The following is a 19170-nucleotide window of genomic DNA, read 5'->3' on the forward strand; positions in this document are numbered from 1 at the left end:
CCCCCCCCCCTTAAGTTTTGTTGGTTTTGTTTTTTGAGTTTGTTTTGGATTTATTGCATGTTTTCGTGTTTACTTACGGTTGTTGTGCCTATGTGGGAGGGGAGATTTTACTCTAGCCCAGCTGCCAGTGAGGTGGAGTTGAATACAGGGAGCGGCCGATTGGAGTTCCTCTTTATAAAGGGGAGAGGAAGCAGGAAGTGGTGTTGTTGTTTTTAGTAGGACTTCGGTGAAGTAAGAGAGCCCCGGAGATCGAGGACAAAGTGTGCACATTTTTAATGGAAAGGATTTTATTTTGCCTGGCCTGGTTTTGCTTTTAACGAAACGGAGGACGTGGAAAGGAGGACGCATTTCTATGGAGCTGAGAGAGGACGTGTTGGAAAAGAGAGGACGTGTTGGAAAAGAGAGGACGTGTTGGAAAAGAGGAAAACGAGCACTAGACTGGAGACCTCCTGTGCCCCAATAAGAAAAATCGGACCAGTTCTGGGAAGTCTAACTGCCGGGAGGAGATGTGGAGACCCAGCCTGGAACGAAGTTAAAGTCTAAACAGGTGGGTGGCAAACCTGTTTGAGGGAGCTGCAGGATTGATCCGTGTTGGTTGCATGTTCGTGCAGTGACCCTCTCTCCCCTGTTTTGTAAACTAGGCGAAGGACTCGGACCGTGGTGGTATTTGGGCTTCGGATCCCTGGCCGGAGTTGTCTTCAGCCGGTAGTTTGCCTAGAGGAAGAACAAATAAATTTTGTGTAACCCATTGCAGTGTGGTTTGTTGCTGGTCCCTACTAGAACTCCTATTCTTTTTTTGTACGGAGGCTCTCTTAACAGCCCTCTCGTAACACTTATATCACCTTTGGGCTTTCGGAGCGTGTAGCAGAGCCTTGGCCTGAATTTTCATCTACGCAGGACTGTCAGCTGTCGTCTGTGAGGCGTGAGCAGTTTTTGTTTTTTTACATAGTTTATGGTGAAGAATAGCTGCTTATATGTGGATCTGAAGATCGGCATGTCTCCGAATACATATTTCTTCATGTTTATGTGTTGGGATGGCATTCCATGTTTCAAACACGAGTTTGTCCGGTCTTGGAAGGTTCTCAGTATCCCTCCACGTGATTCTGAACCACAGTGGCCTTCTGATGTGAAGTGTGACGCTTAGTTTGAGCGACGAAAGATAATAATTTTTTTTTTTTTTAATATTTCAAGATCACAATAATCTTCCAATTTAAAACTACAATAAAAAAAAAAATAACACAAATCAAATACACTCTGGAGCTGCGGGTTGCCGACCCCTGAGCATACTGTTATATATGCTTCTTCTGAGAGTCATGTCCTCTGAGCTGTAGCTCAGGAGGTAAGAGCTCATCTGCTGAGCAGAAAGTTGGTGGTTCAATTCCGAGCTGCCCCAATCTGCATGCCAAAATCCTTATGCAAGATATTATCCCCAAGTTGCTTTCTGGTGCATCCATCCCAGTATGAATGTGTCTGATTGCAAATAGAAAGCACTTAAGAATAGAAGAAAGTGCTGTATGAATGAGTGAATAAGGCGTGCTGTGAGTGCTCCAGAAAAGAACTATACAAGAACCAGTCGAGTCATGAACTTTGATGAAGCCTGAATATATAGAAAATGATTCTTAATTTTTGTATGCTTGTAGTACCCAAGATGTACAGCCCTTGAACAAGGAGTAAGAGTCCACACATTTTCAGGATCAGCTATTTGCTGCAAAGAGAAAACAGGTGTACATCTGATAGCATTTTCTAAAATGGAGGGTTGATGATTGGGTGGATGAGCATTCATTCGTTCAACACATTTATTTCTGATGAAGAACTCATTGATGACTATAATGAGAAAGAGGGCACAAGATTAGACCCTGCCAAGATGCACAGGAACCAATCAGGGGGGAATTGTAATAAAGTGCTCCTGTCGTCACCGTGGGGCTGGTGCTCCATGAGGAGTCATATACCATCATATCATCACAGATTCACACAGCTGATGTTTAGGGATCAATACGAAGTGCTAAAGTTTTGTTCCATCTCTGATGATGTTGCTATGGTGCAGTGTCGTCATGCTGACGGCAGAGGGTCCTGCGTGAAGGATGTCTTTGTGGGTGCCATGACTACGCCTTATGCAAGGCTCGGGTTGTGTGATTTGATAGACAAACCACACAAGTGTGTTTTGTATTGGGATCCAAACAATGTTATTTTCACCTCTCAACCCGGTGAGTGGGTCCCTGCCTTGGGTCCCTACCTCAGCGAGCTGGTTGACGAGATGAATGGACAGTTGCCATGGAGAGGGAGGGGAGGATTACATCACAGAGTCTGTCTCTGGGGTTCCAAAATGCTACGCTTACCACACAATGACAGAAGGCAGACAAAGCTCAGTGATCCACTGGTTATCATTCAATTTCAATGTCATCAGAAATGTAATAACTCACAGGAAATCTACACATCATCTTTTTTCCACTTCGGACATAAACAATCACCATTGCAAATGATTTTGGAAAAACTGTCCAGATCTCGGGGCATCTAAATTCAGTACTTCACATACTTCATACAATTCATTCAGAACAACAAGCTTAGCTAATTTTGTCGCATAATTCCATGTCTCATTATTTGGATTAAGATTTTCTGAAGCATTAGATGGTAATGTGACATATCAGCTCTTCCTAAATGCTTCTTTGAAGGGAAACAATTCATCCGTTTGTAACTCTTTCTAAACAAACCTCACAGTTTTGATATTCGTACCGTATCACCCACATTACATTTAAAAGTCATCATCTTCCTGGGTTTCATGTTTCATCTTTTCTCATTGTTTGTTCACCATAGTGGGAGTCACTTTGATCTGTCATAAGACTTGTTACAGGCTTGTCCAGGAGCTTAGATCATGAGTTTTCATGTTTTCACAAGAGGCTTTAAAAGCTTCTGTTAAAACTTTCTACAGTGGTGGATTTATATCAGCCCGAAACTGTTATTTTCATGATCACTGTGAGACACAAGATGACTGGACTGTACTGTTAACATACCTTTTATTGAATTCAAATTACACATGAAAATACTGAGCTTTGTACAATAAGACTGGAAGGCCCTAACCATTAAATCTTCTGCTTTCTCTCTAGTAATTCCCAACTGATTCCCAGTCATACGTCCCAGTCATCATCATCTACCAAGGAATTGTAAGTCTCATAGGAGGCATTTGCAATGTTCATTGATGGCAGGGATGTTCATCTGCCATCCATAGTCTTTTAATAATTTCAACAGTAGCCTGTGTAGAAAACCTCGGGAACCGGCGATCACAAACGAAACATGACTTTTTTGTGATACTTCTCCAAAGCAGGTGAAAAGTGGTGACTTTGATGTTCTTCACAGTTTCTTCAAGTAGCTCCAGGGGTCCAGATGTGCCCTGCAAGTCACACAGAGGTGGAGATGGACGAGATGTCTCAATTCACAGTGCTGGGGGGAGACTCAGGGGGGTCTCACAATGCACTGGTGCTGTTGGCTTGGACAAGTTTAAAAAATATAGCATCTCTCCCAATCTGCACACAGAAAAACGCAAAAAGGAGCCAGTTATATACTACTGCCATAATCTGCCAACTCAAACGTGTGGATAACAACCCCTTGTGAATAAGGGAGCAGCTGAAAATAGCTACTTTTTAAAAAAATTTAAGTTGTAGAGATTCAGCAGAACTATACCACTAAATTCAGAGTTACATGTTGACTCGTACCCTCGGCATTAGCCCACTTCAGCGAAATCTCTCTGCCAACCTTGAAACGCACTTTTATCTGCCCTTCAGACTTCATTCACAAAGCTACGTTCTAGATGGTCGATCCAGATATTGTAGCCGCATTTAACTGTTCACTGGAATTTTCCCCTCCGGGTTTAAACATGCCACTGTTTACTGTCTGTTGAAGAAACGCTCTCTATATTGTGAACAACAATGAAAAATTAAAAGTTTGGATGTGGAGTATTCACTCCTGTGTCACGATATAAACAATGGTGGAAGCTGAGCTCAGTAACTGTTGAATGCATTTACTTAGTCAATCATCTAAAGAAGTCTATAATTCGGGATTTATTATATTTCACATGGGCAGTTCTCTGTGATGCCTAAACATGTCTTCACCTTTTTCTATGCGGGGTGTTTCAGTGGTCTGTACTCATGTTACAGGTGGGGGTTTGATTTCTACCTGGGAAAATTGTATGCACACTATTCAGATGCATGCAATTTCACCAGTGCATTCTAAATTATGTCCAACTGAAAACACAGATGTCTAATAGTTTCCTGCCTCATTGAAGAAGGAGTCATTGTGGCCCTAGAACAAGCGGCAATATTAGTCTCCACATCTGGGTATCTGGGCCTGGAATTTGTCATTTTTAGCTCAGAAATCAGGCACAGGGTCATTACAGGGAGGTCACAAGTCCCCACAGATCAGTTGGTCTCAGTGGCTCTGTGATGGCACTTTGCTGCTGCTCTCCATACCTTTCTTTCCATAATTTTCCATGTATGACATGAAAGGGTGAGGAGTTCTCAAACCTTTACAGCCTATAATAAAATACTGGGATTGTGGTTCTGACTGAACTGTCCCTGTATGCTCATGCAAAGGGTTCTACAGTCCTTTGAGATATCTAACCAAGATCGGGCCATTTCTTTCTGCTGACTCAGAAAAGGTTATCAATCCCTTTATCTCTTCCAGACTCTTGGAACAGATTTTACTGCAATAAACTCATTTTTAAAGATTAAAACAACAACAACAAAAAACCAATTACTTAAAATTGTAATTGTTTTTGTAATAAGACTTGTGACTTGACATTTAATTTATTTTCTGTGCTCATAAAAATGACTTGGAAGCTGTTTCCAAAATCCAAGAGACAGTTAATGAATTATAAAAGACAGAATTGGAGGTGTCTAAAGAAAAGTCCCCAAACACAGATGAGCTGGTGGCCACCTCACAGCTGTCAGAAGATGAGCCAGGAGAGCTGTCAGCAGGGTTTCATTGGCTGAGCTCTACATAGCTGTGCTGGGCTGTAGGCAGCGATGTGATGGAAACCCACTTAACCAAAGGGAAGGCAACTAAGGATGCAAGAATATTTCTTCTTGTTAATGATGAAATTAACAAGAAACCACAGGAAACCAACTTAAGGCATATCAATAGAGCCAATGATTTATAAGAACAACTCTCTTAGTTGGCTCTTTATGGTGCAATATGATCTGATAAAAACCCCCAAATCCGAGTCTTTGAGGACTGATTTGTTTTTTCAGCCGATTCATTACATGTTTCTGTGGCGTTAGATGGGTGGGTGGTTTCCTTTATTTCCAGTTCAACAATATGAGTCTTAGTGCCAGCAATAACACTAACTGGACCAAGATATACTGAGTATTTGACCATTTTAGGAAGGCGGCTTTTAAATGGTAAATGGCCTGCATTTTGTATAGCGCTTTACTAGTCCCTAAGGACCCCAAAGCGCTTTACACTACATTCAGTCATTCACCCATTCACACACACATTCACACATTACTCCACAAGTACTGCGAGGACTGAACCCAGAGGGACTCGCTTCTGCAGAACCTCTGACAAAGGCTGAACTGCGCTGAGACAGTGTGGTGCCCCTGCTGCTGCTTTGGTTAGAGCTGCTGTTTCTGATCCTTTTTCTAAACTTCACAGTCAGTGACACCAACCACAACAATGTTTTGTCTTTCTTGAGGGCCTACAGATCAGCCATAGCAGTTATTAAGACATGAACATACAAGCAGGAATCATTATTTTCTCATTATGATAATGTGATGACATCAAAATCTTCAACTGATCCCATATTTTATTGGACATTTTTTTCTGCCAGTGAAGGTTATGTGTTTGGTCAAGTTTGTTTCGTAGCTAGCAGCATATTTCCAAAACTTGTTTACCAATATAAATTACATTTGGAGTATTTCTCCGTCGCCAGAGGAGCAGTTTGCGTTTGGCTCCCTGTTTGAGAGGCATTTTGAAACATTACTACTTGAATAAAAACTATCTGGCACATGTATCCCATGCTTCACTATGCAAAGCTGGATCCACTCAGAGGTTAAACGTTATGACTTAGCGTTGGGCAGGCATGATGGAGCTGTGCTCCTTGGGAGTGCTTTTTAGTTGTTCCAGTGGAGAAATATTGCTTTTACAGAAATGGCCGGTTCATTTTCAGTGACAGCTTTTCTGTTTTCACGTCCTTGTTTTTCCAAGCTGTCCACATTCACGCACCATTGCTTGAGTGCTGCTGGCCTCTCTCCCAGAATCTTATATACTTTTCTTATATATCTTATATATCTTATATACCTCAACACATCTTTTCAGTCCGCTTGATCCCCCTTTAATATAATTTCAGGGTTAATGTTTTTTGTTTTCATTAAACCTAACCAAATGTTTTTGGTTAACGCTGACCAAACACAAGTAAACACTGAGAAAATTATACTAAACATAAAACCTAAGTGAGCAACTGGACAAAGGACCTCAGAGATGCATCTGACATTGCAATAAACTGCTAAACATACAGTATTTTCCATTAGAGTAATAGAGACCTGTGGGGTGGCTCAAGACTTTGTACTGTACTGGGTAGAACACATTCTAGTGTGACAGCACCAAATATTTGACTTTATAGTATATCAAACAATGTCAGAGCAAAAGATTAAAAAGAAACTGAGGTGTTAGATGACATGGTTGGTAAGGTAGTTCATGCATCTTCTAATGTGAGGACACTGTTATGTAATATCAGCTTACAGAATCTGCATTACAGATAGTAATTCCTATGAGGTGCCGTAAGGGACATTATTACTGAAACGCTCTCACACACACTACTGAAATTTTAGCTCTCACACACACTACTGAAACGCTCTCACACACACTACTGAAACGCTCTCACACACACTACTGAAATTTTATCTCTCACACACACTACTGAAACGCTCTCACACACACTACTGAAACGCTCTCACACACACTACTGAAATTTTATCTCTCACACACACTACTGAAACGCTCTCACACACACTACTGAAACGCTCTCACACACACTACTGAAATTTTATCTCTCACACACACTACTGAAACGCTCTCACACACACTACTGAAACGCTCTCACACACACTACTGAAACGCTCTCACACACACCACTGAAACGCTCTCACACACACTACTGAAACGCTCTCACACACACTACTGAAACGCTCTCACACACACTACTGAAATTTTATCTCTCACACACACTACTGAAACGCTCTCACACACACTACTGAAATTTTATCTCTCACACACACTACTGAAACGCTCTCACACACACTACTGAAACGCTCTCACACACACAACTGAAACGCTCTCACACACACCACTGAAACGCTCTCACACACACTACTGAAACGCTCTCACACACACTACTGAAACGCTCTCACACACACTACTGAAAAACCAAGTCATTTCAGTTGAACAGGAAGGTGTTTCAGTTGAACAGGAAGGCGTTTCAGTTGAACAGGAAGGCATTTCAGTTGAACAGGAAGGCATTTCAGTTAAACAGGAAGTTAATTCTTGACAAGGAAACTGAAGGGAAAAGTGTTAGATTTCAAACAAACCACTACACAGATGTCTACTCAGCAACCTGTTAGTTAGGGGTGGGTTTTTATAATCGATTTATTGATTAAAATCGATTCTGGCTTGGATAACGTGAAATCGATTCATTAAAATCCTGAATCGATTTTTTAATATAAATTTATTTTACCCGAAATGCCAGAATCTCTGGTGAAACCTCACAAAATTTCAACAACCACCAAACAGCTAAGACAGTAAATGAGAGCAGGTACATGGCTTCTGCACAAAGACGTAAACACACAGCGCGGAACCGCAGATCAGAATCAGTGAGATGTCGCCTTTCTCACCCGACAGCACGGACACGGTCGGGGCTGAAAGCCGACAGCTCGCTGACTCTGATCTGTCGGCAGGTCCGCGCTTTGTTTTCACGCCGTTTTTGCGCCGATTCTAAAGCTGTTAGTTTGATCTCTCTCCAAACATTATTGACTGAACCAGCAGCAAAAGAAGATCCAAACTGCGCTTCACATAAACATCGTCATGAATTCCCTCACTGTTTTGCTTCCACCACGATAAAATCGCACGTCATGCACAGCCCTCTCTCTCTCTCTCTCTGTACTTCAAGAACAGTTTCCCGTCTAAAAATCTGTTTTCTGCATTATTCGCTTGCTTGTTATGCACAAGTCTACTGTTGTTTACAGCGCAGTCGGCCGCTGTTTTTTTTTTTTTTCATTTTACATACTTCCGAAAAGAAAACCTAATTTCTGCCGTTCAATACTGAATAAATTTAAACTTTTTAAAATTATGCAAAATGCAAAACGTTAGCCGTGTCTCTAATAAAACCGCTGTAACATCAGAGGTAACGTTCATATGTTGATTAATGGTTTTCTTTCGTTTTTGATGTACTGCAGAATATTTTTTATAAAATCCCAGGCCAGGAAAACCACCTTCATGTTTTTATGTTTCATCTTCAGCTACTTTGACACAAAGGCATCTGCTGTGATGCTCACACCTTTGATAAAGTCTTGCGTGTGTCAGCTTCCTTTTTTTTAAATACAAAAATATGTAAATGTACTGATCTGAATTATAATATTTCTGACTGTCAAAATTCCCCATAATCAAATCGAATTGAATTGAATCGAATCGTGGAACAAATCGATTCTGGACCTTAGTGAGACAGCTGCATTACTTAACAATATATTAGCCTCAGCATAAGTCAAAATTTAGAATAGCGGGAGACGTGCATTATCCTGGTTATTTTTTTGGCATATGTGCTTTTTGTCTTTTTTAGCAAAGAAAAATATCTTAAAATCATCAATAAAACCAGGGAGAGAAGGCTTAGCGTTCCTCCATTTAGCACAATGGATATGATATTTACTCAAAAGTATGATGATGTTACTAATGGCTGAGACATCCAATGCTAGATGATCCATATAAAAAAAATTATGATGTAATTCAAACAGTGGCACATCATTAATATTTAGGGAAATCCAATTTTTTAAGTTGCACCAAATACATTGTGTGATAGGGCATAGGGGGAAAAAAGATGTTCTAGGGTTTCATTTTCATCAGTACAAAAAGAACACTGATCCACCTCAAAGCCAAATCTCTTTTTTTAGAAATTCTGCCACAGTATTAGTTTTGTTTAAAGTGTGTTTCTTTAACTTTAGGTAGAATAGGCTATTTCATAAATTTTTAGTATGCTTTATCCAGTGTATATGAAATAACTAAATTAGAACCATGCCATGTAACCATTCTGTTGTAACTATGAAATATTTTGTCTTTGAAGAAACTACTAACAAATTTCTTATTGCATTTTTATCAAACAGCTGACATTGCCCTAGCAATAAATTTGGGAGCACTGATGAGAAATTATTGTATATCATAAAAATTTTAATCAAATGAAGCAGAGGCAGTGGGACCAGTTCACAAAATTTGTTATATTCTCTTTGAGAACATTTTAGACAATATTTTTCTGAAAAGTCTGTGTAACTTAGAATGACACCGTTATCATCCAACAAATCTGTTATGAATATAATATTTTTGTTCAAACCAGTCACTCTTGAAAATTGATTTTTGATTAAGTGTTATTACCCTATTATTCCATAAGGTTGAATTATGGGGAGAAGTTGTGGGTAAATCGCATTTTCCCAAAAATGCAACGTCTGTTTTGGAAAGTTTGATATCTTTATGGGGATTTTATTTGCCGTAAAATCACATTTCAAAATAAAGTCTAATCCTGTATACTATTTTATTAAACAAGAATCATGGGATGTGGAGCTAAGTAGAGTCTGGCTGTGACAGACAAGATTTTAACCATAAATTCTAATTCTGGAGTTTTGATACCACCTTTATTGTATCCCTTCACAAGCTGAGATCTTTTTATGTAATGGGTTTTATTCCTCCACAAAAATTCGAACACATTTCTATTTATGGTTTTCATGGTATTTATCGTTTTTTTATTTTTATATCGTTTACGTGGCGCAAAAAAGGTTGGGGACTGCTGTACTAGCAGGTTGCTGAGTAGAAATCCTTGTAGTGTTTTGAAATATACCACTTTTTCCATCAGTTTCCTTGTCAGGAAACAACTTCCTGTTCAGCAGAAATGCCTCTGGTTTCAGTGGTGTGTGTGAGAGCGTTTCAGTGGTGTGTGTGAGAGCGTTTCAGTGGTGTGTGTGAGAGCGTTTCAGTGGTGTGTGTGAGAGCGTTTCAGTGGTGTGTGTGAGAGCGTTTCAGTGGTGTGTGTGAGAGCGTTTCAGTTGTGTGTGTGAGAGCGTTTCAGTAGTGTGTGTGTGAGCTAAAATTTCAGTAGTGTGTGTGAGAGCGTTTCAGTAGTGTGTGTGAGAGCGTTTCAGTTGTGTGTGTGAGAGCTAAAATTTCAGTAGTGTGTGTGAGAGCGTTTCAGTTGTGTGTGTGAGAGCGTTTCAGTAGTGTGTGTGAGAGCTAAAATTTCAGTAGTGTGTGTGAGAGCGTTTCAGTAGTGTGTGTGAGAGCGTTTCAGTAGTGTGTGTGAGAGCGTTTCAGTTGTGTGTGTGAGAGCTAAAATTTCAGTAGTGTGTGTGAGAGCGTTTCAGTAGTGTGTGTGAGAGCGTTTCAGTTGTGTGTGTGAGAGCGTTTCAGTAGTGTGTGTGAGAGCGTTTCAGTAGTGTGTGTGAGTGCTAAAATTTCAGTAGTGTGTGTGAGAGCGTTTCAACCTATTAACAGCAAAGACCTGGAGGACATCTTAGGTCAACTGAACTCCTCCTCCTGCTGTTTAGATGTCCTGCCAACAAGTTTTTTTCAAAAAGGTCTCAAAGACTTTAGAGTCAGACCTGTTACAGATCGTCAACTTTTCTTTATTATCAGGTGTGTTTCCAGAATCACTAAAAACTGCTGTAATCAAACCTATACTGAAAAAGGACAATCTTGACAAGACACAAATAAACAACTACAGGCCGATCTCAAATCTCCCATTTTTAAGTAAGATCATTGAAAAAGCAGTTTCTCAACAGCTCAGTTACTTCTTAAAACAGAATGACTGCTACGATGCCTTCCAGTCAGGTTTTAGACAGAACCACAGCACTGAAACCGCTCTGACCAAAGTGTTTAATGACATATGTCTGAATACAGACAGTGGAAAAATGTCAGTCCTAGTTTTACTGGATCTCAGTGCAGCATTTGATACAGTTGACCACAACATATTACTCAAACGACTGGAGAACTGGACAGGTCTCCCAGGAACTGTACTAAACTGGTTCAAAACATACTTAGAAAACAGGAAATACTTTGTATCAATAGGTAACTTCACATCTGAGCAGACAAGTATCACATGTGGAGTTCCCCAAGGTTCCATCTTGGGACCCCTTCTGTTTAACATCTACATGCTCCCACTGGCACAGATTATAAACAACAACAAAATAAACTATCACAGCTATGCAGATGACACACAAATATATATCACAATGTCACCAGGAGACCGAGGCCCTGTACAGGCTCTTGGTAAATGCATTGAGGAAATCAATGACTGGTTGTGCCACAATTTTCTCCAGCTAAACAAAAACAAAACTGAGGTAATAGTCTTTGGCGCCAAAGAAAAACGATTACAGGTCACCAGAGAACTTCAATCTATACATCTAAAAACCACAAACCAGGCGAGAAATTTGGGTGTAGTGATGGACGCAGACCTAAACTTAGAAAAACACATTAAGACAATAACAAAGTCAGCTTACTATCACCTCAAGAATATTTCAAGGATAAAAGATCTGATGTCTCAACAGGACCTGGAAAAACTAGTCCATGCATTCATCTTTAGTAGGCTTGATTACTGTAACAGCATCTTTACAGGTCTACCTAAAAAATCAGTCAGACAACTACAGCTCATTCAGAACTCTGCTGCTCGAGTCCTCACTAAGACCAAAAAAGTGGACCACATCAGTCCAGCTCTGAGGTCTTTACACTGGCTGCCTGTCCGTCAGAGGATAGACTTTAAAGTCCTGATGCTGGTCTATAAAGCTCTGAATGGTTTAGGACCAAAATACATCAATGACCTCCTGACCCAGTATGAACCTTCCAGATCCCTCAGGTCATCTGGATCCGGTCTTTTATCAGTTCCCAGAGTCAGAACCAGACACGGAGAAGCTGCATTCAGCTTTTATGCTCCTTATATCTGGAACAAACTCCCAGAAAGCCTCAGATCAGCTGAAACACTCCGTTTATTTAAATCCAGGTTGAAGACTCACCTGTTCTCAGCTGCATTTGAATAAAGCACCAAATCCACACTTTTAAGCTTAAATTTCAAAACTTACATTTAACTACTGATTTTATCTACTGTTCTGATTTTATCTGTTTTGATTTTATATACTGTTTTGTTTGTTTGTTTGTTTGTTTGTTTGTTTGTTAATTAGTTAGTTTATTTGCTTGTTTTAATCAATTTTAAATCATGCTTTTTATTTGTTCTTGTTTCTAATGTCTCTGTAAAGCACTTTGAATCACCTTGTTGTTGAATTGTGCTATACAAATAAACTTGCCTTGCCTTGCCTTGCCTAGTGTGTGTGAGAGCGTTTCAGTAGTGTGTGTGAGAGATAAAATTTCAGTAGTGTGTGTGAGAGCGTTTCAGTAGTGTGTGTGAGAGCGTTTCAGTAGTGTGTGTGAGAGATAAAATTTCAGTAGCGTGTGTGAGAGCGTTTCAGTTGTGTGTGTGAGAGCGTTTCAGTAATAATGTCCCTTACGGCACCTCATAAATTCCCCTCTTATAGTATACAGCTCTTTATATATTCCTATGAAAAGTTTCATCATGCCCAAATGCAGTTTTCTTTGTCTGGACTGATGTAATGCGCTGTCTTTGTTCTGTCTGAGCTGTCACAGAAATTCTAATTTAAACTGATGATGTCCGTGCCAAGTCTGAGCACTTGCCCATTTTAACATCTAGATTGAACAAGTACACTGTCCGTGGCAGCGTTTTAGGAGGACAGCCGTGGTGGCGCTGATTAGTGGAGCTAATGCTCGTTCTGTGCCTCCTGATTGCTGCAGCCACTGTGCTTCCACTGATTTGTAGTTGGCCACAGATGTTCTGGCGTTCATTTTTAAAAGCATCTTTATGAAGTTTCACACTGTTCACTTTAGTCACACAAATCTCACAGTTAAATTAAGTTTTTACTTCTTCTATCAGTTGTTTCCTGTGTGGAGCCATGATGAAGATGTGATGAAGCCCAAAGGTAACTGTGGACTTTCTGAGAGTGGTTTCACAAAGATGCTTCAGACTGGTCTCCAGCGTTAGACCAACAAAGTCAAACTATTTGGTTCATATAAGCCAAAGTCTGCCCTTGTGAAACCAGCCATAGGTGGTCACTGGTAACAGAGTTAGGCTGAAGCCACAGCTCATTTTGTTTTAGTAATCACAGGTTTTCTAACTTACATTATTTGGTTTTGTTTCTCCAGTAGAGTCTCTCTGAAGTCTGTTTGTGCCTCATGTTCTTATTTTATGTTACCGGGTTGCTGTGATGCACTGCAGTGTTGGACTGGTAGATGCTAAATGCACTTCATCTTATTCAGAATGGTGCCGAACATACAAAATACCCAGGGGTTTGAACACATTGCTCCTGTTATTTTCAGTAAAACAAGAACATGATAATGATAACTACATTTTAATACTACTATTACTGCTTTAAATTTATAAAGCTTTCAGTTCCTTCCTTTGCTGACATGACTGAACACACACTGTTCATCCCTTAGATCAGGGGTCTGCAACCTTTAACACCCAAAGAGCCATTTGGACTCGGTTTCCACGCAAAAGAAAACACTAAGAGCCGCAAATACTTTTTGAAATCTAAAATGAAGATAACACTGCATATATTGTTTTTTTTTTTACCTTTATGCTTTGTGTGAACAACTAAAGTAAGTAAGTAAAGTTTATTTATTAAGCGCTTTTCACAGACAGGCAGTCACAAAGCGCTGTACACAAATATTAAAATAAACAATACAATCAATAGACATTATACACAATGTAAAAGATCAAATGTACATAATGTAAAGAATATAAAATATGTAGATCAACAAAAGGCTCGTTTGAACAGAAACGTTTTTAACTGCTTTTTAAAAGAATCCACAGAGCAAGGTGTGTTGCTTATGAAATCCATGAAGTGCTACAGAGAAAATTACATTTTATTTATGTAATTAACACATTTTGAACTCTTAAAGAAAAGGAAAGACAGAACTAAAATGATCCATGTAGCAAACAACCCTTATATCTCCTTTGGGCTTTTGGAGCCTTGACCTGACTTTTAAAAAATAATTGGAAAAAAAGCTCTATGCTGCTAAAAAAATAGATATTTGCAAAATTCTGCCTAAATATGTATTTTACCTGGTTAATGTGTGTGGCGGGGCGTGGTCTGCAGCGCCGCTGCAGGGGAGGCGGATGCACCTGAGCAGCACCCGTATAAATGATGACACTGGACGCAGCGTGTTCGGGTGATGTGTTCCAACTTTACTCGTAACCCGGAAGCTCCCCCCACACACAGCCTTATGGGAACAGTAGTCTACCGCTACACCTCCTCCTTTTAGCTAAAGACATACTTCATAACGTCTCAAACAGCTCACTAGAACAGAAATGGGGAACATCATGAAACGTGAAAATTATACACATCCCTCATTTGTTCACTTACATTTAAACAAAACACATTATTGTAAACATCTCCAGCAGCCTAACCCAGCTTTGAATAGGGCATGAATGGATAACTTCAGAGAATTACACATCCAGTCTTTCAGGAGGTCTCACCACTCGACCAGATCTGGTAATAGTTCCTGTTGGTCTGAGGTGGCTCCTATTTCTCCTCAGAAAACCACTGTCTGTCTCTACCACATAGGATCTGGGAGCACTGGCAGGTCCAACTACTGCTCCAGTGGTTCCTTCAGTGGTAATCCACACTTTCTGTCCTGACGATAGATCCGGAAGCGGTCTGACTTTATGTCTGCGGTTGTAGTGTTTTGCCTGCTCTCGCCTCCCCTCCTCATCTTTTTTGCGAAAAGCCTGTAGGTCAGGCCACTTTGGCACCAGCTTTGCCACAGCTTGTGGCAGCGTGGTCCGCAGGTGTCTCCCCATAAGCAACTGCGCCGGCGAGAGCCCATGTTCCAGTAGGGTGGCCCTGTACGCTAGCAGTGCTCTGGTGTAGTCACAGTCCTTTTTCCACAAGTCTTTAATGGTACGAACAGCGCGTTCTGCCTCCCCGTTGGCTTGGGGGTACCTAGGGCTGCTCGTTTCATGTGTGAACTGGTACTCTTTGGCAAAGTGCTTGAACTGTTCTGATGAAAATTGCGGCCCGTTATCCGATACCACAGTCTCGGCAACTCCATGTCTTGCAAAGGCTTCTTTTACAGCATTAATAGTGACCTCTGCAGTTGTGTGTCTCAGTTCAGCTATCTCAATGTACCTTGAGAAAAAATCAATAATCAGCAGGAAGTGTTTCTTTGACCACTCGAACAGATCCATGCCAACTTTTTGCCATGGGCGGTCGGGAACAGGAGTTGCCAGCATTGGTTCACGGCACTGTAACCTATGTTTTTGACATGTTTCGCACCTGTCTACCATTTGACGTATTTGGGTTGAGATGCCCGGCCACCACACAGACTCTTTTGCTCTGGCCCTGCATTTTGAAATGCCCTGGTGGCCTTCATGCAAACGTGACAAAACCTCCGCTCTCATTTGAGGTGCTATCACAAGTCTCTCCCCTTTCATGAGAAGACCATGGACTACATTGAAGTCCAGTCTGTATTGCCAGTATCCCTTTAACTCTGGATCTAGTTTACCTTTTTCTGGCCAGCCTGTCCCACATTGATACACCACCTTTCTACACAGGTCATCCATTTCCTGCGCCAACTTAATCTCCTCCAGCCTTTTATCTGTTGCTGGGAGATGGGAAACTACACCGTCCACGAAAACCTCCACCTCTTTTTCCAGCTGAAGATCCCCAGCAGAAGGAGGCCCTGCCAGCGGTGCTTGTGAGAGGGCATCAGCAGTGACGAGGTTCTTCCCTGGAACATGGACAATGGTGAAAGTAAAGAGCAGCAGCCTGAGGCGGAATCTCAGGATGCGTGGAGGCAGGTCGTCCAGGCCTCTTGTGCTCAGAAGAGGGACCAGGGGTTTGTGATCATGTGATTAGAGTGAACTGTAGGCCCATGAGGTAAGATGACAGTCGTTCACACGCCCACGTTACAGCTAGCGCCTCCTTTTCTATCTGCGCGTAGCGTTTCTCTGTGTCTGTGAGACTTCTTGAGATGTATGTGACTGGTCGCCAGGAGCTGTCAGACTGTTTCTGAGTGAGAACAGCCCCGATACCGTATGGCGATGCATCTGCAGCGACTCGTGTATCTGCTGAGTTGGAGTACTGAGCGAGCACTTCTGGAGAGCTTAATATCCCTTTTAGTCTCTGAAACGCTGTTTCCTGTGGCTCCGCCCATATCCACTCGTTTCTGTCTTTTAGCAGTTCCTTTAATGGTGTGGTGATTGTGGCTAATTGTGGCATAAACTTGGCAAGATAGTTGGCCATGCCCATAAGACGGCGCACATCTTCCACACTCTGAGGCTGCGGCAGCTGCTGGATTGCTGTTATCTTGTTGGGATCAGCCTCAATGCCTTTTGCTGACACTTTGTGTCCCACAAAGATTATTTGACTTTTAGCAAACTCACACTTCTCATTCAGAGTGAGACCATCCTTCTGAAACTTTTGGAGCACACAGTGCAATCTCTGGTCGTGCTCCTGTCTGTCTCTGCCATATACAAGCACATCATTGGCGTGACAAATCACCCCTTCAAAATCTTCCAGCATCTGTGACATTCGCCTTTGGAAATGTTCCGGCGCCGATGCAATGCCAAAAGGAAGGCGGTTGAACTGAAACCTTCCAAAAGGCGTGATGAAGGTAGTGAGTGGCCTCGACTCTGGTGTGAGCGGAATTTGCCAGAATCCAGACCGGGCGTCAAGCTTTGTGAACACTTTAGCATCTTTCATCATCGCTAGTGTTTGATCTACTGCTGGGAGGATGTGCCTTTCTCTTTTGACTACTGTGTTCAGGGGTGTGAGGTCCACACATATTCTGGGGGGCTTTCCTGCTGGTCTGGGGACCACTACCATGCCAGATCACCACTCTGTAGGCTCAGTGACTTTGGAGATAACACCCATTTCTTCCATTCTGTGCAGCTCATTTCTCACTGAATCTCTGAGGGGAAGAGGAACACGTCTTGGGGCAGATAGGGCTATTGGTACAGCTCCTTGCTCTATCTCAATGTGATAAGGCTCCCTCAGCACGCCTAAACCTTTAAAAACGTCTGGGTATGCTGCCCTGAAATCTGTCATCGATTCTGTTACTGTGCTTACTCTGTACACAAGACCCAGAGCCTCACACGCTGGCCTGCTTAGCAGTGGCTGTACTAGACCTGACACAAGGTAGACGTCTTGAGAAACACTGCGCCCTTTCACTGCTAGCTGTGCCTCGAAGCAGCCTTTAACATTGAGTGGGTTACTGCCCGGCCCTAGTAACTTCTTTATGGGTCTCTGCAGCTTACCATCCCTGTCTGGACTGTACAAACCCTCTGGAATAGATGTAACATCCGCCCCTGTGTCAAGTTTAAAATATACATTTTCCCCATTTAACTTGATCTTTTGCACCCAGGGCTGTGACCTCCCAGTCTCTACTTCTCCCAAGAACACACAGTCCTCGCTGTCTGTATCTTTCGGATTTTCTGTCACTTCGCGTAGCGCTGTAGCTCCGCGTAGCGCTGTAGCTTCACTACTGCGACAGACTGCAGCAAAGTGCCCTTTTTTCTGACATTTTCGACACTGTACCTCTTTGGCTGGACATTCTTTCCATGAGTGTTTGTTCTTGCGACCACAGCGGCCACATTCCTTTCCGCTTTGCTTGATTGGCTTTTGTTCTTTCTTCTGCCACGTGTGCATTTTCCCGCGTGTTTTATTTGTCCGTATTGTGTCCATGTTCAGTGTTTTCTCCACTGCCGCGCTGCTGTGAAGTATTGATTGTTGTTTCTTTACCGTTTCGCTCTGCCTAACTTTCTCAATGGCTTTAGCAAGAGTCAACTCTGAGTCCATTTGCAGCTGCTCGGACAGTCTTTTGTCTTTTATGCCAACCACAATTCTGTCCCTTATGAGTTTGTCTTTGAGTGCTCCAAATGCACAATTTTCTGCAAGTTTGTGCACAGCAGTGATGAACGACTCTGTACTTTCCCCATCCTGTTGCCGTCTGGAGTTAAACTGTGCTCTTTCAAAAATTACGTTGTGTTTTCCTACGTAATGTTTGTCAAATGCCTCTTTGACAGTTGCATATTTCTTTTTATCTGCATCTCTCAGTGGTAAAACTGCCAAAACATCATCAGCAGCGTCTCCCATAGCGTACAGGAGTGCATTAACTTGATACTCGTCTGATTTGTTATCAAGAGCAGTTGCAATGCGAAATCTTTCGAACCTTCTGATCCACTTTGGCCATTCGGCAGGATGAGAAAAGTCAAATGTTTCTGGGGGTGTTATTTGTACCGTGGTCGCCATCGTGACGTGTGGATCCCTGGCTTCCTCGCGTTCAGAATCCAAGCTTTCCGGTTGCCCGACCTCGTCTCCTCCTTCCGACATGCGAAGCTCGTGCCCGACCGCGCGCGCGCGCACGCGCCCTGTTGCTAGCGCCGGTCACAGCCTCGGCCACGCTTCACCTGCATGCCGGTCTTGTTCGGGTTACCGATGCGAAAACTTCTCTCGCAGTTAACTGCACCGTACTGTACTCGAAAAAGAAGAAGAAAAAAAAAAACTGTGGAGACCGCCGTTCGCACTTCTGACACCACGTATAAATGATGACACTGGACGCAGCGTGTTCGGGTGATGTGTTCCAACTTTACTCGTAACCCGGAAGCTCCCCCCACACACAGCCTTATGGGAACAGTAGTCTACCGCTACAGCACCCGCAATCACGCCTCGCCGCCTTAACGTCTGTGCTCTCTATGCTGTTGTGTTGGTGTGTGTCGGGCTGTGAGCTGCAAAGCTACAGCCGGCTGTATGCGTACAGCAACCGTGTGTGAAAAGTGGTCAATAAAGAGATGCTGAAAAGCGTGTTCATGCAAACATCGTTGGGTCTGCTGTGATATGTTTACAATGGGACTTATGGTCCCGAACC

The 19170-nt window shown here is 42.2% G+C and overlaps 1 long non-coding RNA gene across 1 annotated transcript; it reads left to right on the top strand.

The window, feature by feature from the left end:
- The first annotated feature begins 24 nt into the window (after positions 1-24).
- Positions 25-753, top strand: LOC120724517. The gene is made up of 2 exons (XR_005693949.1): positions 25-547; positions 642-753. It is a non-coding gene; the product is annotated as an uncharacterized LOC120724517 (long non-coding RNA).
- Positions 754-19170: the final 18417 nt, after the last annotated feature.

The sequence above is a fragment of the Simochromis diagramma genome, unplaced genomic scaffold (assembly GCF_900408965.1).
Source record: "Simochromis diagramma unplaced genomic scaffold, fSimDia1.1 OVJJ01000692.1, whole genome shotgun sequence".
Lineage (NCBI taxonomy): Eukaryota > Metazoa > Chordata > Actinopteri > Cichliformes > Cichlidae > Simochromis > Simochromis diagramma.